The sequence below is a fragment of the Lissotriton vulgaris genome, chromosome 1_1, assembly GCF_964263255.1.
Source record: "Lissotriton vulgaris chromosome 1_1, aLisVul1.2, whole genome shotgun sequence".
NCBI lineage: Eukaryota > Metazoa > Chordata > Amphibia > Caudata > Salamandridae > Lissotriton > Lissotriton vulgaris.
Window position 1 is genome coordinate 1,478,247,959 of NC_141685.1, and position 22,981 is coordinate 1,478,270,939.

Below are 22,981 nucleotides of genomic sequence, written 5' to 3' on the forward strand. Positions count from 1 at the left end.
CAATTTTCAGTTTTTAATTTATGTAATGTATGCTAATAAATTGTTTTAAATACTTTATTCTTTCAGAGTGTTTTCACATGTATTGAAGTTTTCACCTATTTTCATTGCTTCCTTGTTATATGTTGATCATTGGTCAGATTACTGTATGTCTGTAAGTACTTATGTATTAATGTTAATTCGCCCAAAGGGAATTATTCTCTGACTTGCGTCAATTGTGGAACCCTATCCCTTTGGTTTTGGGGTCCCTCTCTCTTTTACTAGAGTTTTGTGGAAATCCCGACATCATTAGTAAATTCATCTGACCGCTGAAAGAACTGTGATGTCATATCAATAGCAGATCAGATTGTGGACTGTACAAATGCCAATAACATAATTTGTCACAAGATCCCTTGGGAAAGTGCCTATGGTTAAATCTGCCCTTTTTGGCGAGAGGTGTGGTGTAGCGGCCTGAGCATCTGACTCTAGAGCGCACGGCTCGCGGTTCAATCCCAGCGCCGACGGCAGCTCAGCTCAACACCATGTGACTGGGCAATAGCTCACTTAATCTCTCAGACGGCCACCAGCCCCTTGAAACTTTAAGGGGTGATAAATTCATGCTTTAGAAATTGGAATTATAGTGGGGTTTTCATAAACTATAACTGCAATCTTGCCAATCCTGATTTTATGAATCAGAATTTGAAATTTGCATGTAGGGGTTCCCCTATTCATGCAAGTTACACTTGCATCTTAAAATGTTTGGTGAATCTGGCACTCAATGGAAAATAGGACAAACCTATACCAGGATTATTATAGGACCACCTAATAAGATTCTTGCGAAGGTTCCCCCAGGAAAGTATGTATTTCCTTCAAGCACAATTCAGGATGGGTGTTACCTACATAATCATTTGTGGTTACCAAATAGCGAATTTTTGCAACACGCTATTTGGTAATTACAAACACCCGTGTAAAAAATGTGTGGTTTACACATTTTGAGATTACCAGGGGGCTGCGAATAGACCTACTTCATAAATATCAATGCTGTATGTCTCCTATTAGGAATCGCAAAAATCATAAAGATGGTGGCCTGCTGGGGTCAGCCGACCACCAAGTCTGGATTACTTCTAAATAACACTTTTTTTATGCACCCATTTTCCTTAAAGGAGAATGGGATGTGTTTCAAAAAGAAAAATGAAAAGTTTTCTTTTCATATTTTAAGACCAGGCAGTAGTCTTTGGAACTACGGCCTGCTCTTAAAAAATGTATTAAAAAGCATTCACAAAGGTGAGGGGGTCTCTTGAGGACCTCTTTCTATTAGCTAATGGGTTACCACCTACTTGAAGTGGGCAGTAAAAATTGAATGTTTTGCAACTGCATTCACAAAAACATTCACACATACCACTGCGATTCGGTATTAAGACTGTGCGACCTAAACACAACGCTTGCTAATATTGAATCACAGAACCACATTACGATACGGTAACAGGTTACACAAACCCAATTGGGCCTTTGTACATTGAAAAATGCCTTGTTGCCTTCGCAAAGGGCTCGATACCGTCAACCGATCCGTTTGCGAACGTAAAAAAGCTCTGCATATCTGGCCCTTACTGCCTTCAGCACGCCAAATGTATTTCACTCAAAACCAAATAGAAATGTTTCTGATTAAAACTGCATCTTTCAATTAACATCCTCTTTAAGCAGATAAACATTAACTTATCTACAGCTATCACAGGAAACGATGTGCTGATAACACTAAAAGAGCAGTGTGTTTGGTATGTAAATGACCCCGCACATGTTTAGCATAATATCACTTCAAAAGCAAGGCACTGCTTTCATTTGAATGACTAATTATTAAAAATATGAACCAGTAGAAGTACCACACGTGCCTCAAAAAACGCTCACAAAAAGAAAGCCCACGCTCCTGGTACTTAACGAGATAATTGCTTACTTCACGAGACTGAAACTTCAAAGGAATCACAAATAAAATTAAGCAAAATATAGTGAGAAAGAGAAGGGATCAAAGACATTAGTTACTGCTAAATGTGAGGACGGATGCAATACACGTTCTAACTCTGCGGGAACACAGTTCCAATACAAGAGAACATAGCTTCATGAGGTGACAGGTGCTCTTCCATACAAGATCCAATGGTTCATGTTTATCAATCATTGGCAAAGACAACAGGTATGAAGTTTGCATGCTGTGCACTTGTCCTACGAATGTCATACCTATTATAGTGAAGCACAGAAAAAAGCATCTGTAAAATGGATGTTACAAAAAACAAGCATAGTCAAAGACAAAAAGTCTGGCTCACATTGTGATTTACTGGCCACAACCATTGTCATTGTTTGTGCTCAGCAGCAGGAACTCCAAACTTGCAAAGAGTAATAGGGGGGCAGTGGCAGTTGTGAGGAGACTGTGGGCACACTCACTGTGTAAGATGATCGATAATATGTCAATTGGAGTCTAAAGAAGGACAGCTGGCTATGGAATGCGGAAACAGTGGCCTGGGTTGAGTCTCAACAGCAGGGGTGAAGAAATGAGCGAGCAGCACCCCTGCATGGTAGAAGACACACCTAAACATCCAATAGAATGAAAGTAAGAGAAATACTCCAGTGGGATGTGAATTACCACGTCTGAATCCCAGGCTGAGCTAAAGTCCACTATATGAGTGGGACATAAAAAAGGTTGTCGTCTTTTCTATAGCATCCATTTTCCATGTAGATATTATTGATACTACACCAGTGCTACTGGGCCTCTCGCTGACTGATTTCAGATGTCCGAACACACACAAGAGAAGTAGGAGTAATTGAAAACACACTGTTATACTTGGTGGCACGTGTTATTTGTTTAAAACTGCCCTCAACCACAAGTTTTGGTATGCTTTATCGTAGAGCTTGCTAAGCAACACCCCGCACAGACCAACGCCTGGGGTGGAGCAAAAGGGAGGTGTAAGACAATACAAACAAAGTTTTGGGATCCAAAAATTGGTGCAGAACATAGAGTTTAAAACAGGCTTAGGATTGTCTGTCTATATACTTTGCTCCTGTACTTCCCGTCAGGATAAAAAAAAATGTAGGATGGTGGTGACAGGGATTATTAGTAGCCCTTCACCCCTCCTAACTGCATGTATGTCACACAGCAGGGGTGAAGAAATGCAAATGCAGCACCTCTATATAGGAGAGGATACACTAAAACAGCCAATAGAATGAAAGTGAAAGTGAAATGCTCCTGTGGGATGTGACTTACCATGTCTGAATTGCTGATCTAAAGTCCACTATATGAGTGGGTCATAAAAAAGGTTGTCGTATTTTCTTTAGCATCCATTTTCCATGTGGATATCAATGATACTTCAACAAAGCCACTGGGCCTCTCGCTGACTGATTTCAGATCTAACATAGTTCCTCCTGCATTCTAGTAGAGTCAGACGGGCACTCCAACAGTCAACAGAACAATAGTGACACTAAAATGTGATTGATAATATTTCAAGCCAGCCCAAATGCCACCAAACGAATAAAGACGAAAATATATTTGCCATGAATGGTGCAAGCAACATAAACTCATAACTAACAAGCATTAGCAACGCCAGTAGAGCTGGCATTGACAGTCAGCCTTTTTGCTTTGGCAGTTCTTGTTTTGTTCTGTCGTGCTTTTTTCAATTCTTTATTGTTCAGAAAGGTGTCAGGCTCTCACTAATCTAAACAAAAAAAAATTGGCTAAAGACAAAAAAATGTTTTGTTTACATAAAAACACACATTATTATGGTTGCCCCTTTGACTAAAGGAAATTACTTCATGTGTGAATTGACTCATTGTGAAAAGGCAGCATGCAGTAATTCACACATTTCCCAATGATGCATGCTAGAGAGGGTGGAAATAAAATGTGAATGACAAAATTACTGGATAATGAAGGAAGTCTGGTTGAAAACCCCTTTGAGTGACTATGCTGTACCCACAAATTAGTAAGATCAAAACGTCTTGGCAAATACCAAACCTAAAAGAATAAAATCTGTCTTGTATTGGGTACGAGCTTCTTGCTTTTAGTAATTTTTTTTGGTAATGTTTTTGTAAATCTTTATTACAACTAGAGAGGGTTGACAAGACCAATTGATAGAGAGGATTGGAAAGATAGATTGATAGGGCAGGTTCATCCAAAAGTCATGTCATACCTAACTGTAGCTAGGTACAGGTCGGCCTGACTGCCTCTCTAGCTATACATTCTACCTACATATGTTGGTGAAAATGTAAATCTATGCATATATCTATCCATCAGTTTATCTAATTAGTTCAATACAAAGTTGAATAAGCATGAAAGCAAAACTTCAAAGATGAAAGTACTATTTACGTAGTAAAATAATGGACTACAATTAACACCCTAAAAATGGTTTCGGATCTCATTTCCAAAATGGCACAGGTTTATCTGGTAATATGTCTTGCTAAAGAAGCTATTATGAAGGGCCTCATATCTCTTGAAGAGATGGTTGGACAATGTTACTGAACAATACATACTTCACTAGACCTTAAAAATTAGAAAAAGTGCATATCTAGAAGGTGAGATCACAAGTTTACTCCATGGTCGTATCACAGAACATTTTTGACTGGTGCTATTAAGGTAATAATTGCTCAAAACCTCTTTAATCACTGTATTAAGAAAATAGGATTCTTAAGGTGGTAATGAGTGACAAGAACGTCTGTGCACATTTGTTGTGTGGCATTTTGTTGTGCTTGTGATGTATTCAGTTGCTTTTGTGCTCCTTTATTTTTTTGCTGATTTATTGCAAATAAATGTTGTTTTGCTGTACTAGAAATGTTGTACTGTGTTCTGCTTTGACTGTTTACTTCCAATGTTCCATGTTATATTTTAATTGTGGAGTTATTTTGATTTGTGTGTGATATTGTGTTATGTTTAGTTATTTACTTTTTATATGTCGAAAAATGCTTCTATATTTCCTGCCAAAAGTAGCACATGCCTTGAAAGTTTAAAACAAAAAACTATTACCGCTATCTAAGGTTGTAAAACAGCTTTGCTTCAGCTCTTCAACCCGCAACTATGACCATCGCCAGTGCTCACGTTACATGATAGGGCCCACAAGGCTACTGGGACCCCGAATTTCACTTCTCTGTTTTCTGTAAAAACCTAAAGTATTCTATAGGTTGTAGTTTTGATTAATTTCAATGGAAAATAATTGGACTAATTTAAAATAATTTAAAAGGCTTCTTGACAAAAATGTTCCCACTTCCAAGTACATTAGCAACAAACTTTTTTTGTCATGTTATCTTTACTAGAGTGCGCTCAATAAGTTTTAGTAACTGTTGCATTTTTTCATCACTGGCGAGCTGTAGCTCAGTTGATTTCTCTAGCTACAGGGCCAGCTGTACGATGCCTTTTACCAGTCAAAAACAGCCCATCGGGCCGTTTGTGACTGGTAAAAAAAACATATTTTGCAAGTCAGTCACCTATTATCAACTCGCAAAATAGGGTTTAAGAATCACTATTAGGAAGGGAGGAGCCAAGGACTTCCCCTCCTAATAGCGAGTCGCAGGGGGATGTAGGAATGTTTTGCGACTGTGAATGCAGTTGTAAAACATTCGCAATTTACCACAAATTTTAAATTAGTGGTAAGCCAAATGCACATGGGCAGGGGTCTCCAAAGAGACCCCTTCCCCTTTGTGAATGGGGGCACCAACATGTTTTCAGAGAAGACAGTGGTCTGCAGACCTCTACGCACTCTAAAAAAATTAAAAGGAAACTTTTCATTTTTATTTTTGAAAAGCATCACATTTTTCTTTAAGGAAAATGGGCTACATTTTTTTATAATGCTTTATTTAAAAAGCAATCCATACATGGTGGTCTGCTGACTTCAGCAGGCCATCATCCCTGTGAATACCAGCCACTCCCAATAGGTCGCAAATTTCAATCTGCCTCATTAATATTAATGAGGCAGGGCACTTGCGACATATTTGGGAATTGCAGATAGTGTCTCAGACACTGTTGTACATCAGGTTTTGGGACTCTCAAATTGTGAGTCACAAACCCTGATGGTCATACATCTGGCCCAAATTTCCCAGAATTTCTGCCTTGTAATTAAAGAGCCGCCTCTCAATCTGCTCCTGTTGCCTCTTGCTTCTGGGAAGCAGGAAGCACCCAGACTCCTGACTCCCCAAGCCAATCACAATGCTGCAATGCAGCGTTGTGATTGATCTGAGCGCAGTCGATCGTTGCACAGAGGGGGAATGGGTTCCTGGGCATGTTCTGCACCCAAGCTGCAATGCAGCCTGGGTGAAGAACATGCAAAGTATGCTTGACAGTTATGCACTCTTTAGAGTGGAGCAACCACTCCTCCTCCTGGTCCCTGCTATGGCACCCTAGCCCGCTCCACACCAGGAAACACAAAACTAAAATGATAACAAAGCTGGTTATTATCATTTTAGTTTTCTTTTACGTACTGCTCGCAGAGCAGTGGGGCAACGCACTTCCACCATAGCGGAGGAGCCGCCACTGGACTGGCATATAGTGGCACATTCATAGTGCCACACACTTTTGGTGGGAGTAGAACGCTCAGGTGCTAAATCAGATTTAAAAAGAGCAAAAAGAAGCAGAGCAAATAAACGATCATGACATTGTCTATCACTGTTCTTACACATCCACCCTCTTGTGTCAACACAATAAAGCTTATGGTAGATCAATGTACGCCCATACCAATAGATATTGCTTAATAGCAAGATTTGTGAGTCCATCCGAGCCTACCACCAGACTACTGCTAATGTGGAAGATCAATTCCATCAAGTTCCAAAAATATATTTTAGTAATGAGGTTTCTCTGAAGGTGATAATCAGTCTCAAGTGACAAGGTAGCTTTTCCCTAATATAGTGTGTCCAAATAAACCATCAACTCTTTCTCAGGTACTACACAAGAGACTAGCCTGATAGTTAACTCCACCTTTGGCAACGAAAGAAAATACCCTGCTACGGTCTTGACTCTGAAATTGCGTCTGTCTAGGAATGTGGACAATGTTTAGTTAACCTTTTTCTCCTCGCGAGAGCTTTATACTGAGTGGCTTGCTGCCTGAAGCTTACGAGCTGAGGCCGTTCACAAGAAGTCAAGTAATCGTGTTGTATCTTTAGAAGCAAGATAGGATTCCTACCACAGCTAATATTACGCTTTGTTCTTACCCCATTAGTTAACTGTACAGTTATATACTTAGAAGTAATATATTTGATTTTGTAGATGATTTACACTTTACGTTTTGGCATTATTAGTTGGGTGGTTCATGAGCATGCATCAAACTCCCAATTAACTAATGTTTTACAGTCATATTTTTTTCTATGGGCTTGAAAATCTTTTTTTTTTTATTTCAATTTTTTTTATTGAAAATAAATTTTGACATATACAAAAAAGAAACCAAGTGTGAACGCTGTGCTTTGCATCTGTAGGCAGGAGCGCCAGGTCATTGGTAGCAGCTACATCCCATGGCAAACCCATAAAGTCACTACAAAGGTGGATAAAAACCGCAGAGTATAGCATAACATGACAAACAGAGCACTAGCCACGACCCCTAAGGTAAGGAGACGGTGGCAGTGTCTCCCAGACCCGCTCTCCGCATGGTGTGTAATTAAGACGCTTGACTGTCTGTGCTTCCGGATTGCGAGGGCTGCGAGCAGCAAGGAATCATTTATTACTTACTTTGGTAATTTTTAAACACGTTACGATAGATTTTAGAATCGTTCTGTTTAGGATTGAATAATAATCCCTATTTTAAAACTGCATATTAGTTGCATTTATTATTCCTTATACTCTCCCCCGCATTGCTTAGGCTCAATATTACAGCCTGCCCGCCCCGGTCCGACTCGGCAATTACCGCCGTAGAGCGGAGGGCGGACAGGTAAGAGCCAGGCACACTAAAAACTACACTTCCGCTAGTGCGGAGGTTAGCGCTCTATGCGTCACCGTCATCGGGGCTATTTAGCCACGCCCTACTGTCAAGCGCGCAGCGGTTGGGCGCAGAGGGCGCCCTCGGCGCGCCTAAGAAACGCCAAAGAAAAGCTCGTCTGCGCCCGTCCGCGACATGACGGGGCAGAGGGGCCAGAGGCCTGGCGCTATGGACCCTGACATCACAGGTACTCGATTACTTACCTATTCCACTGATTCATTACGACAGTTACAACTTAAGAGGATCTGTGACACGCGCCTGACGTGCAACCTGCTTGAGGGCTGCTTTTCGTGCTTACAATGTCATTTTCAGTCGGATGTGGCCTTAAACAGCACTCACGATCACAGTCCTAAGTCAGTATCCCCCATGGAACTTAAATGCCTTCTTTTAAATGTACGGTCCCTCCCTAAACATCAACTACAAATTTGGGATCTGATTTTTAACCAGCAGCCTGATATATGTTTTTTCACAGAAACTTGGATGAAACCTCATACCATAACAGCGATTACATTAGGGGTCCCAATAGGGTATAGGATCATACATGTGGACCGTCCAATTAAGGCCGGAGGTGGATTAGCCATTATATTTAAAGATGTTTTTAAGGTTGTAATTCTAGAACAGAAGCTGACTCCTTTACTAGAAATTATGTTCTTTAAAATTAGTTTAGCCAGTAACATTACATGGAAAGGTGCATTGGTATACCGCCCACCATGCCCCAATCCAGCTTTTGCTCTGTCTCTTTTGGAATTACTGCCCCCTCATATTAGGGCAAAAGAGGATTTTCTCCTTCTTGGGGATTTCAATATACATATGGATAATCCCAAACACCCAGAAACAACTCAGCTAGTTGCTGATTTGTCCAATCTTGAACTAAAAGCAATAAATATTGGCGCCACGCATGTAGGTGGTCACACCTTGGATTCCATTTTTTTCCAATTGTACTAGAATTAGATGCCTGCCCGCTAAGGAAGTCCATTGGACAGACCACTTCTTAATTGAGTTCTATTTGGTTGGACCAACCAAACGGCAGTATAGGATACCACCCCCGCCAATTTTTCGTCGCCAATGGCACAAAATATCTGAAACAAATTTGCGTGAATATTGGCAACAACCATTATTCTCAGTCGAAGATTCGGCTGATTTAGTACTAGAAAAATTTAATAAATCTCTTAAATCAGCCATTGACACTTTGGCACCCTTAAAATTCCACAAGCAGTATCCTTCTACTAAACAAGAAAAATGGTATACCATACATCTCAGGAAAGAAAAACAGAAATGTAGGCAACTAGAAAAAACATGGAGGAAATCCAAAAATGGAAAGGAAAGGGAAATTTTTCTGGAGGCTCAGTCAAACTATTATAAACATATAAAGCTGGCTAGGAAAAATTATCTCTCCCTTCAACTTGCTGAGGCAGGTAACAATCCGAGGGAATTATTTAAAATTCTGCAAAGTTTTGTAAAACCCATAGCTAGTGAAAGCCCTGATGATGCCTCACAAACACTTTGTGATGAGATTTCTAGGTTCTTCAAGGACAAAATTAATCTTATCTACAACAAAATTGTGGCCTCGCAAAACGCAGGAGGAACTTCGTCTCCTCCTTCACATGATCCATCAATACTAAATAAAAATTCCTTCCTTACCATCCCTTTAGTCAGTGATTCAGATCTCCCACTCCGCATCAAACACATGAAAACTGGCTCTCCCAACGATCTCCTCCCTGCAAAAATGGTGCCCCCTTTGATTTCCATCTTGGGACCCTCCATTCAGTCTGTAATGAATACTTCACTGGCAAAGGGACAAGTCCCTAGGGAGTGGAAGATTGCGGCTGTAAACCCTATCAGGAAGAAGGCTGCCTCCCCCTGGACGGATCTTTCTAACCTCCGGCCCATCTCCCTCCTACCGTACATCGGTAAGATGACAGAGAAGCACGTAAACACCCATTTATCTAACTATATCGAAGCAGCGGAAGGCCTGGACCCGTCACAATCTGGGTTCAGGCCAAATCACAGCACCGAATCGGCCCTACTTGCAGTGTCCAATAACATCAGGATGACACTGGATGGTGGGGGGTCTATGATTCTGGTGTTGTTGGATTTATCCGCTGCCTTCGATACGGTGTCTCATGAAGTGCTTCTCGGCCGTCTGAGGGATGTAGGGCTGGGAGGAGTAGCTCTGTCCTGGATGGAAAGCTTCCGTTCCTGTCGCTCCCAAGAAGTTAGGCTGGGCTCCCATAAATCCATCTCTAGGGAGCTCACCAGGGGTGTGCCGCAGGGCTCATGCCTAAGCCCCACATTATTTAATGTGTATGTGGCCCCCCTGGCCAACTTGGTGAGGTCTTTTGGGTTTACCCCGGTGTCTTACGCCGATGACACCCAACTTCTGTTCCCTTTTAAAACTTTCACCCCTGCACTACAAAAATCATTTTCAGAAGGAATGAGGGCAGTGTCAAAATGGATGGCGGAGAATTGCCTACAATGTAATGTGGGCAAAACAGAAGTCCTACTGTTTGGGGAGGCGTAACATTGTGGTCTGATGAATGGTGGCCTGCAGAACTAGGACCAGTACCAATCCCAAAGCAGACTGTTAAAAATTTAGGAGTACTGTTCGATCAAGACCTGACTTTTAAACATCATGTCGATCAAGTCGCTGGTACATGTTTCAGGATCATTGGTTTACTGAAAAGGGTGTTCCCTTATTTACCTGATAATCACAGGAAGACTCTAGTCCAGGCACTAGTGATCAGTAGATTGGACTACTGCAATGGCCTTCTTCGGTCAACTAATGAAGGCCAAATGAACAAAATGCAAGTAGTCCAAAACACGGCGGCGAGGTTAGTCCTTAATGTTCCATCTAGGACCCCCTCCCAACCTCTACTGACTAAACTCCACTGGTTGCCTGTGCGGCAACGCACTAAATTTAAAATTTTGTGCACTATTCATAAATGCTTGTTAGGAAAGGGTCCTAAATATCTTACTAAAGCCTTTCAACCCTACATCCCAGGCCGCTCCTTACGATCCAGCAGCCTTCATCTACTACAGGTCCCTAAAATAAGAAAGTCTCGTCAGGGAGGCCGTGCCCTGGCACACACTGGACCAGTGCTCTGGAATTCCCTTCCCCCAACATTAAAAATCATTACTAATCACCTTCTTTTCCGTAAAACCCTCAAGACCCATCTCTTTAGTAGTAGTTAATTTTCCACATGTTTTAGCCACTGAAACGATCCAGCACAGAATAGTCTCCTCCTCTGGCAAAAGCGCGGAGATACCCCTTCGGGGGTTTATTCAGGCGCTATATAAGCACATAAATAAATAAAATAAATAATATATAAAAGTATGTCATAAGAAGTGCTTTCATTTAGGAAGCCCAAGTCCTGCTCACTCAGCCAACTGGGGTGATTTCAAAAGAAGGGCGTTAGGGACACAAAATAGGTCACACATTTCTCTGTGTAACCCCCACCCTGCTGAGCCTGCATTCTCTCGTCACAATCACCTCCTGCTAAAAGTTGGACATCAGTAAAACTTGCCCTCAGCATGCCAGGGTCATCCCTGCTCGCATACAGTCTCTGTCGCACACATTCAAGGCCATTGTCAGGTTTCCTTTGGACATTAACTTCTACAACTGAAAGGGTGCTTCCTCCTCTCTCAATATTTATTTCACTCGCCAATGCATATAAAGTTTTCAGATTTATTTTTAACCTGAGTGGAGCAATAAAAGAGCAAATATGGCAAAGCCACCAGCTTATTGGCCTTACACAGAGGCCACAACTTTTTGTGGAGCTTGTACGCGGTAGGAGTGTGGAACAAACAGCCACGCCAGAAGAGTAATTATAATCCCCAAACTAGAATGCAATAGAAATTAAACTTCTCAAATCAGAATGAGAAAAAGTTTCCTGAAACCAAGCCAACACCCGGGGCTACCATCTTTCGTGGGTTACTAAGCAAAGGCCAGACCATCACTGAGTCAGCCACAGCACCAAATCGGCCAGTTAATCCTAGACAGCCTATCTTAACTTGCGTCTTCCACTGACTGGTTCTTCCTTTTATCTGACAGATACACAGACCATATTTATTCCACAAAACATTAGCTGCCCATGCAGGATAGTTGCATGCTAGAGTTTACATAAGGCGTAGGCACACATCAAGAGTGTCTGTGTGTGTGTGTGTATATATATATATATATATACACACACAAACACAACGTCAAGTCTAGATTTTTTTTCCATATTTTCTCAAGTAGCATCTTGAGAACTTTTTACAAGCTTATTTGTTGACACGCTATTTTAATGTTTTTATTCATTTTTCCTCTGGTGTTATTTTGTTTTTATTCTACCACTGGACGCTACAGGTATACATGCCTTAACCTAAAGATACCCAACCCTTTTCTAGTCCTTATAAGCAGCTTATGGCCTGATACTCCTATAGGGTGCATCAGAATGTACCAGTGTAGCAGGTAATGCATGTACCAAAACAATTGTTTTTTTTCTCTTCTTTACAAACAAATTGCCTCCCGGCAGCTAGTCTGGCGGGATCTGCTTGCAGAGCTCTAGGCGGGGATTCAGTGATGCACGTAGTACAACTGGGTACTGGTTTTCATCTTCAGCCTGACAGTCTGAACAACAGAAGATGGTTGTAAACATACAGAAAGAGAAACAACCGCCAGCTTCCACTACAACTCTATGTCTCTGTAAGTTATCATATGCAGCCTATCACGTTTATCCAATACTGCCCAGTAGGGCGTGGGCCAAGACAGATTTTCAAGTTCTCCACAGGAGGTAAATGTACATATAATTATTTTCAACAGAAATGGTTTACATGGCCGGTGACTCCTGAACATGAGCCCTCCTTGCCCAACGCTGGGTATCCCTTAGAACTATAATATGTAGCGTTGTCCTTGGTGGAAACTTTAGCTCACCAGTTACAACTGGTTCGCACAGGACCCAGTTGTGGGACTGGTCGTTTGGAAGAAGGACCATAAAAGTGCAGCACAAATAAACACAGGGCACATTTTTACTTGCTAAATAACATTTCTATTGAAAGCAATAGACAGTATTAAATGTCAAGCTCCCATCTCTTTCCATGCTGTCAGGACACCATGTTTACAGTCCTGGCATTTCCTTTAACAAGTCACTGTTATGAGACCTGTTGACACAATTGGTGCAATGGACTTGAACCAGCACTACAACTCTACGAATGCATTCGGCTGACAAATTAAAGCTCAGGGCTGCAACCATGATGTCCATCTGACATTGAATGCGGTGAGTAATTGAACAGAACCACAAGTCAACAACCAGTTGCAATTGGAATTTCCTTTTCCAACGTTTCAATATATGTTCAAAAATGCATTCGCCAATATTTCGATTCATTCGACATCATTTATTTCTGGTCACTCAAATTTCTCATGGGTGTTGATAATGATGATATATACCCCTCCTTCTGTGTGATTAGTTGGGTAGTTTTCACCTGTCAGCACTAACAGATGACACTTCTCCACAATATGCGGAGGTGTTTTCCTGGCCAGAGAACGAAATACGGACAAAAAGCACTCCTACTTGCCTAGTGGTCCTTCACATGTGAGACAACTTTAGCCAGACTTGGAGTTTTATTCAAAAACACATTACATTAACCCAGTTGTAGTGTCATTTTCTACAAGTTATAAGAATGAGACCCAACAAGCAAATAATACGTGGCTAAAAAGTAGGGCTAAAATGTAGGCCCCTGTTTGATTTGTACTGCATTGGGATAATTTAGCATGGACCCCCGTTATGAGTCTACCTGTACTTCGTGTAGTTTCCTGTTTCCTTACTCCTATGCTGATCCCTCACATTTCCCTTGCAGAAGAATTGCTTCAAGCAGAAATGTTCTCTTGGGACTGTGAAACTGAACGTGTGCTACATGGGCTGCAAAGGCCGAGCCGACGCAGTGGGCGTAAGGGGCTGGAGAAGTAATCCTGATTAGGGCCTGAAGATGGGGCATTGCTCAGCAGGAAATTGAGGACAAGCCCCAGTGGCACATGGGGCAGGGAAGGAGCATGGGCCAAAGCCAGAAGGAGGTGCATCGAGATGCCCGCTGAACAAGGGTGGTGGTGGTTGGGGGTCATCATGGCACCAAAAAAATAAAGATGTCAAGAGCACAGGTATTTGAATACTGGCATTCCAAATGACCAGTAGGCCTCCCTCCCCCAGAAGCTGGCAATATGAGAGCCCACGGCGACCTTCCGCTCAGCAGTGGCAGGATTAAATTTGACCCACACATGCCTAGAAAAGGGAAAAGTAAAGTGTGGACCATGAGCATAAATTCAACAATCAGACTCCTGGTAAAATAGCCCTGGTCATAAAGCTGGTTGGGGGGTCGGCCTTTCAGACAAATGAGCCTTGGGGTGCAAAACGGCTCTGCCAGCTGGTAAAACAGGGAAAGGATGGGGTTACCCCAAGGCAATGGGGTGCAAAACAGCACTGGCAGCTGGAAAACAAGGAAAGGGTGGGGTTACCCCAAGGCAGACATAGCACTGGCAACTGAAGCTCCGCTGATGATCACATAGCATGGGCATTCGAAACGGTTAGAAAGTCAAGTCTAAAATCTCTACAAGGTGTACTCCAACGATGAATGAAAGCCTGAAGAGCCACTATATCTTAAAACCGTTTTATGAATTATAAAGCTTGAAGTCATTAATGCATTATTAGATTGACCAGGTTTTAATACCTTCTCACTTGTGGCCAGGTTGATTTACCGTTCATAATTAAAACACAACTGTGGCTGTGAACCTCCAGCTAATGGGCCCGTCTCAGTGCAAATTACTTATTACTTTGATCAAGGCAGAGTGCTCTAAGTGCTTGGGTTACTGGCCAGTAAACAATTATGTATACTCATGAACAGACAGTGAAAATTAAGATGGCACCTCTAAAAGCATTGCAGACGTTCAGTTTTGGCACTCAGAAAACCACCCTTGCTCAGCACGTGAAAGTAATGCAGAAAGTTCTGACAATTGCTCGTGCCTCAGAGGATAAGAACTGCACAACTTGGATCACACCTATTAAAGGGCCAGGTCTGGCTGAGGGGAGAGCGTCACGCATGACGTAACCTGACAGCTCTGGGCTCAACACTTGACTTTGATTCACGACCTCATGTTAACTCTAGCGACTCACGCTAAATGACCAGACACAGTGCAGCTGGTGCTTGGAGATGACGTCTTCCCTGCGCTTTCTGCTTTCTTTTCACTGTCCTCGGGTGTGATTGCCTTGAATTCATAACATCAATGTCGCCACAGTCACATCATTTGCGTCTCTGAAACAAGCAATCAGCCAGGCTTGTGGCGGGAAAGATCCGCTTCCGCTCCCCGGCTGCGCAAGTGGGATATTTATATTTACTTCCACGGGCTTTTAAACTCCTGGAAGCTGTACGTCTGCAGTGATCACGTGCCAATAACACCAGAAAGAGAGAGGCAGCTAGTCAAAGTGAAGGAAATGACACCACAAATACAAAACGTTTTTTTCAATTTTATGTAAGATTACGGGGCGCAGTTTTTAGTTATGTATCTATTTATTTTATTTTGCATTTATTTATGTATTTGAGAACCAGTGTTGACCTGATGTTGAAAAAGTGAGCGTTGCTGCAAGAAGAGCCTGCCTGCGGTGTAGTCATCGAGTCAGGAGACAGGTGTGGGGCTCACTTCCCTCTACAAATGTAAACGCCTCCCAGGCCCACCCCACTGGCGCGAGGTAGATTAGACGGCATGGCCCATTGCAAAGGACCAGTCAACGCTGCCAGGAGCGCGAGCCGAGAGGTCTTTTTCCTCAGACAGACGGCTTTTTGCACACAGCTGCACCGACAGCCTCACCTCGGAGGCAGGAACTTGCTGCTTAGCTCTCCCTCCTTCAGACAAAGTTAGTGTTCAAGCACGTGGACACACGTGTAACCCTCTGCACCATGGTGGGGTTTTCAGCTGAACAACTGCAAGTGGAACGTGCGCCCAGTTTGTGTTCCCTCATCTCCATTCTTACATTTTCAACATCAACCGTGTTCCTTTGGAAAGAAAAAAGGTGATGCATGATATTTAGCTTCAGACGTCTAACTGATAAACACAATGTAGACATCCTCAGTTTTTATTACAATTGTTGGCACCTTCGTGTAACACATGCCAGGCATCTGCTCGTGTAAGTAGAAAATGTTTTAATTTCAGTAATAGTACTTTTCCTATTTTATTCACCCATTCATTGTCAGGAAGCTTTCGTCACCTAGCCTGGGGTGGGTGTACTTTTTATGATGACTTTTACGTCACTGTGTGCAAGAGCCGCAAACCGGCAGCTGTGAAGCCTTGCACGTGCTGAACCTCCCATCAGTCATGCGCTGCTAGCACGTCATCAGGTGATTTGGAAAGAAGGAGGGGTGCACGTGTCGAAGATTACTAGATAACAAGTACATCATTTGGGATACTATATTCCAGCCCAATTTTTCCTGCCGCGAATCGCTGTAGTGCATGCACTTCGTTTCAACTGCTTCCGTTGAACCGAGTCAGGACTACATATCCCAGAAAGCCCGCGTTTGATGAAAGCTTAGTGTTCCCGGTTCTGATGGCTAAAATAAAGGTGTCACGCATGATAATGTGTCCACGTGGCGTCTCTGTGGCAAAAGCAGTGGTTCGAGCGGTCTCCAGAGCGGAGGCGCGCGGGTCATGGTCATAAAATATAAAACGTAAAGCAGGAAAGCCAGCACCCCAGTGCCAGCTCCCCACAGAGGGACAAGGGGGTGGCATCTTTCAGCGGGCTCACGGAGAGATGTCAGCGCACAGCTGCTGGTGCCCAGGCGAATCCTGAAGTGGCCGCGGGGGGACACGCAGCGGCATCCCTCGCAGTGTTATCTTTTTCCCTAAATAGCCCAATTGCACACCTGAATTATTTGTTGCCTGTGACATTTCTGCTGTGGTGGGCAGGATGTTTCTGTACGGGGAGAGGGGGAGGGGCCAGTTTCACCAGGGAACAGATGCAGGTGATGTCTGCTCAGACTTTTAAGCACAGTCAACACAGCAATAAGATGTCGTTTAACCCCTCCCCTCATTGCCCCCCCCCCCCTCTTGCCGGGTACCCAGAGACGATTTCTAAAACAATATACAGATCAGAATACAGAATCTCTCTTGATACAGCCGCAATATCATCTTTAACGCGGAGGGTGAGTTCGGCCAATCGCTCAAAATCTTGCACATCACGGAACAAAAGAGCCAGAGCGACTGCTGCAGAAGATGCAAGAAATGCTTATGAGATCTCTTCGTGTACGCGGCGCATGCATAGCAACCCAGGCCACTCGAAATTCTCATCGAGAAATATTGCTCAGTCAACAGAGCATTGGCCGATGCTTAACCCCGGCACGGAGTGCCCTCGGTCGCACCAGCACGTAGCCTGGAGGGGGCAGGCACACAGCACGGTCTCCTGGCCCGGTGGGAGCCATGCAAACATACATCCAGGGCTGCAGACATATTTCTGCACGCACGCCATCTACGCCTTCTGCATCTGTAGCCTGCGAGCCCCAACATCTGCCCGCAGCTGCCACAATCCCAGCCATTTCCATTCGCGAACTGACAGCCCTTCTCGAGCACCAGACAATGGCACAGCGTGTGCCACCTTCCTCCCCCCAGAGCCACTGTGAAGTTTGGCATCACATCTGCGGACGGGGTCACCCCTCCGTATCACAAACAGAATCGATAAGGGGGAGTCCCCGTCATGAGCTCCATAGCGCACACCCCTCCCCCACGCACCGGCGCCCCCTCTCACCTTCCTTCGCCCCTCAGCCGGTCAGCCTCCGCGGGAGCTGGCGACCACCTGCCCGGATGCGGGCCATGCTGCGCTCTCCACGGTCGACACGCATCCACCGCTGTGCCTCGGGTCCCCCTGCGCCGAGGTCTACACAGGTCGGTTCCAGCCAGACAGACACGGCAGCGCTAAACTGCTGCTGAGCGCTTTTGTTTTCTCTCCTCTCCAAGGATGAAGTGAGCGCTCCCCCTTCGCTCCCCCCGTCTCACCAGGCTCGCAGCTCCTCGTCATCCTCCATCGCTAGCCCTCTCGCCCTCGCATCTCCGCTTCCCGTCCCCTGTCTGCCTCTCTGTGCGCTCCCTGCCGCCGTCTGCCCCTCCTCCCAGCGCCAGCGCGCACACAGGCAGGGGGTCTCTGTCGCCGTCGGAGGGTGCCCTCCGGCACCCACACCTCTCACGCGCTTCCTGGGCACCTCGAGTTGAGGATGGGGCGACCGCCTCTTAGTGAAGGGCGACCCCTAATGCTTTAGCTATTCACAAACACACATTAACATGACAACGTCGGGTGACAAACACCATTCGGCAAGCTGAGGTGTCTATTTCCATTCGTCGACCCCCGCCCCTTCTCCCCATCATTAGCTAAAAGCTGCAACTGGAGATAAACGCGTGCACCTCGTAAACCCAAGCACCCCGGAAGCTGCAGTTTATATGGCGTCCGATGGTTTTCTCAGATGGACATGAGCAACTGTTTTTAGGCATTAGTGCAAGGTGTGTGTGTAAATCTGTGCATATGGATTAACCGTGTAAGCCATAGTTTAAGGCCTACAGGTGTGCCTGCACCTATGGAGTCAGTGCATCAACTTGACAACGCCTGTCGAGCCGCATGTCGAAAGGCTTTTTGCTGCTACTTCAGGGAGAATGTCATTCTATTCCTAATGAAGTGGTATTTTTAGATTGCATTTTGCACACATCCAGGCTTGGGATTACTCTCTTAGTAAACTACACAGTCCTCAACCATCTCTATGATGTACTCTGCCACCATCGCCAATTACTTTCTCCACCTCTTCCAGCATCCCTTATTCCAGATACCCAACGTACCTGCTTAACCACGGCCTGTTTCTCTCTATCCTCAAAATGTGCAGTATTCATCAGGCTGTGTCAGATCTCAACCCAACCACAGACACAGGGCCATTGTAGACACGTCATCATCACAGCCTTGAAAATGTCATTCATTAAAATGTTCCATGTGAGGATGCCCTCTGCTTGTCCAAACCAGGTCAACTCCAGATCACATCACTGATGGATATAAGAAGTCGAGAAACATTCGTAATTTAAACTAGGAACATAAGCAATAGTTTCTTGATAGAAACGTACCAAAGCTATGCATCCCATAGGGGTTGGTGCTATCGTCTTGAATGCAACATAAAGGATCCTATTGAAGTCTATGTTGCTAGAACATTTTTCAAAAAATGTCAGAAAACCTGATTTAGAGGCAAAAGATGCTGTACTAATAGCCTATGCCAGGAGTCACATGCCAACCCTGTTTTTGCTTCCATAGATGGTGAAAATTCTCCTGGCGGAGACCAGGTATTGGGTCTGCCATGGTGCAGCGATAACTCCATGAGAAAAGATGGTGGGTCCACCACCTGATTTAAAGTGGATGATCCACCTCATGTCCCATGGGGTTACCTCCAGGAAAGGCAACTACAGAAAGGGTGGCAGACTTTCCTATCGAAGTAAATCTAGTGCCTCCACAGTGGTGGGTTGCACCTCCCTGTTGAAGGAGAATATCTGTGTTGGCACTGACTTGATATGTTAAGACACCAGATTTGTTCTGCACTCCTCTATTACTTGAGCGTTTCAATAGCGCTGTCCGAGTTTGGGCGCTATCAGGTTTGGGGAGTCTCCTTGTCTGGAGCAAAGGTGGCCAGTAGCAATGTTTTGGCCTAATGTGGCTGGTGTGATGATGCCTTAGTGCCCACTTCAATGGAGTTTTATGCAAGTGTGAATGTGGTATGCTTCAGCTTAGTTCAGATTTGTTTTGGTAGGTTTGTGGTGAGGTGATATGGTGTTGATTAGGTCTGCATGAATATTTAATTAAGCTGGAATAATCAGAAAAAAATCGGTACTTTCATGTTCCTCTACTGATGTGAAATTATTGAAAATATCACGATTCTGCCATTTGCATAGGTATTAGAAATTTGGCACAAAAATCGTAGCGCAGGAGTACAGGAACAATAAACTAAGCGAGCAGCTGCTGGCTGCTGCCGTCTATGTTCTGTTGCATTTAGCAATATTTTCTTAGGGCAAAATGCATCTTTGGATCCATTTTGGGCGCATGAGTGCTTTCACCCTAAGAAAATAGTGTTTAATACAGCGTTACACTCCTTATGTAATTATATGTAATCTTGTGTAATTTTGCTTTAATTGTGCGTCATCACGCTATGGCAAGTTACGTGAATTATGCCCACCCCTACTATTGGAATGCCAATGTTTTTCCAACCATATGGCTGTCATCCTATGTTGTGCATGCAGTGTTAAAAGATGTGTATATTTGGCGTGTGTTCTGTTGGTGTATCTTGAACTAAACATACCTGTTATGGACGTTTTGTTGAGGTGGTTATTCTTGGCCATCTGTTTCGCTATGGTGCTACGTTAAAACTTTAAAAGCGTGTAGGAGCGATTAAGATCCCGGCGCTCCTGTATGCGGATGACGCCGTGCTGATCGCTCGCACGGGTGTTGGCCTCCAGCGCCTTTTGAATGCCTTTGGTTCGTTTATGGAGCAACTGGATCTTAAGATAAACGTTACCAAGTCACACACAATGGTGGTAGGTCAAGAGTGTCGCAAAAAGAGAAATAAAACATTCACATGCAGGGGGGACACGGTTTCTAGGGTATCTACATTTCCCTACTTAGGCGTATTGTTCGATCAGAAAGGGTCCTGGGCTCCGCAGGTAAGAGCCAAGAGGTTGGCTGTTATTAGATCATCATCAGCACTCCTGGGCTTTGCTGGTAGGCTAGGGGCTAGGCCTATGGAAGCTATACTAAAAATCTATAATAGTAAATCTGTGGCTATTGCACTATATGGTTCCGCATTGTGGGGATATGTAAATGTGGAAGCTATTCAGAGAGCGGAGAATAGATTTATCAGAACCCTACTTTCTGTACCCCAGTCGACCCCAACCTATTCCATTCATAAAGAAGTGGGCCTGCAGTTTCTTTCTGATAAGCTGAGTATGGCCCCCTTGATTTCTTGGCTAAAAATGTGGATGAATGAAGAACTCCCATTAAATCACAAGATTATGTCCGACGTTCTGTCCCTGGATAAATCCAACAAGATTCCTTGGCTGGCTTATTTGGCCAGGGCTTTTTCAGACCTAGGCCGCCCGGAGCTTTTTACCTCTCCTGAGAATATTAGGATCCAAGACATTGACTTTGTGAAAAAGTCCTTCATGGGAAGGAAGGAAGCATGCCGCGAAGAACGCGAATTGGTAAAACCGGCAGTGAGGGATCATTGTTTACTGGTTAACTCGTTATCACTTGCACCCTATCTTGGTTTTGTCACAATCCCCTTCCATAGGTTCCTTTTAACCAAATTCAGATTTAATTTGTTACATTTTTATTTAGGCTCTTTTAATAATTGGCAGAAGCCAGAACAAGCCCTGCCCTGTAGCTGCAACCAGTTTTCAGTGCAAGATACAATGCATTTTGTCATGTTTTGTGGGTTGTACTCAGAGCCAAGGAAAAAATATTTGTTGCCTATTCTTAAAGAGGCCGGCTTCACTCAAGTGAGACCGGCTCTGCTCTTTTTACAATTACTGGCCAATCCCCACATTACTTTTTGCATTGCTAATTTTCTGGTAGCCGCTTCAAGGGTGAAAGCTGTCTGTCAAGATTAGTCTTAGAGTAAATGTTTTTTATCATTTATGTCTATGTTCAAACGCAACACTTTTTAATTGTTTGTTACATTTTTTAAACTTGTTGTCTACATTTAATGTTTTCTGTGTAAATAGGAAAAATTTTGTATGAAATGTATTTTATCTTTTTTTCTCTCTTTGTATGGCTTTTAAATAAGCCGAATAAAGATATTCTGACTGACTGTGAATGTTTGGTGTATTTTGTTGGTGTAGGTCGAAGTAAATACACCTGGACATAAGTATATTGTTTAGGTGGCAATGCTTATCACTCTATGGGGCATATTACCATAGGCAATTATCGCAGATTTAGCAGCCGTTTTCCTCCGCTAAGCGGCTATAATTCTATCGCCCTAATAGCAAGCTGTCGCTAACCGATGTTAGCGACAGCTTTTAGGCGATAGCGAGCGGCTTGGGGCCCGCTTTGCATGTCAGCGATGTTTATCGCTAATGACATGCAAAGTGGGCGTACCCAACCAGTTAGCGACTGAAAGCAGTCGCTAACGTCGCTCTCGCCTATTAGCAAGGCTGGCGTAGCGTTGGAAATATTCGCACTAAGCGCGAATATCTCCAAATACTAACACCTGCCCAGACCAGTTCTTAGCCATGTTATCCAATGGGAGGTGGATAACATGGCTAAGAGCATTTCGTCGCTAATGTGTGAATATCGCTGTATTCTCAGCAAAATTCGCGCATTTCGCCGCTATCGCTGGATATTTTAGCACAATGGAGAAAAACTTTGCTAATAGCATGTTTTCTCCGCTAACATATCCAGCGATAGGCAGCGATAAAAAAATCGTCGCTAAGCCTATTTAGCGATAAATATCGCTACTTGTTGGTAATATGCCCCCATATGTCTTTGGTGCTGTGTTGTGAGCGTGAGTGGCAATGTTTAGCCATGTAGATGTCTTCGGTGCTGTGTTGTGTGCTAGTAGGTGCCAGTAGTGGGTCTCATTTGTTCTGTTGGATGTTGCACTGTCATGGTACAAAGGCATACACTGTAACAGTGTTCATCTTGTAAATACATTTAATCAATTCTCTTAGTAGACCTTTAGTTGAGAAAAAAGTGAAAACATTGAGAAACAAATACGGTACGTTTCACATCAAGGGTGCAACAGATCAGGTGATGTTGCACAATTCATTGTTGTGTGAGTTTAGGTTCCGATAACTCCTGAGTTCATCATATATGTTTGTTGATGCAGAATAGGGATGTTCTTTTGAGGTGGCAAAGTTCTGCGAGCTAAATGACATTGCTGTGTCCACTGTGGAGGTACATTTTCAGTGTCCACATTTAGAGGTGGGAATTCTACTATCTGAGAGGGACACAGCAACATTGCTCCTACTATGAAAGATGCAGCTACTTTGGATTAGAAACTGCTGCTGCCGTGGTGAACAACTCTATATTGGACAGATTGTAACATCA

General features: G+C 43.7%; 1 protein-coding gene across 4 annotated transcripts in view; it reads right to left on the reverse strand.

The window, feature by feature from the left end:
* MAGI2 (membrane associated guanylate kinase, WW and PDZ domain containing 2) overlaps nucleotides 1-22,981 on the reverse strand; it is a 2,816,921-nt gene that overhangs the window by 1,492,741 nt on the left and 1,301,199 nt on the right. Inside the window, exon 1 of one of the 4 annotated variants that reach the window (XM_086967330.1) lies at nucleotides 17,666-17,897. The exons of the other annotated variants lie outside the window; for them this stretch is intronic. The gene's annotated coding sequence lies outside the window, so the exon portion shown is untranslated. Of the gene's footprint in view, nucleotides 1-17,665; nucleotides 17,898-22,981 lie in introns of those variants that run through there. 4 annotated transcript variants of the gene reach the window in all.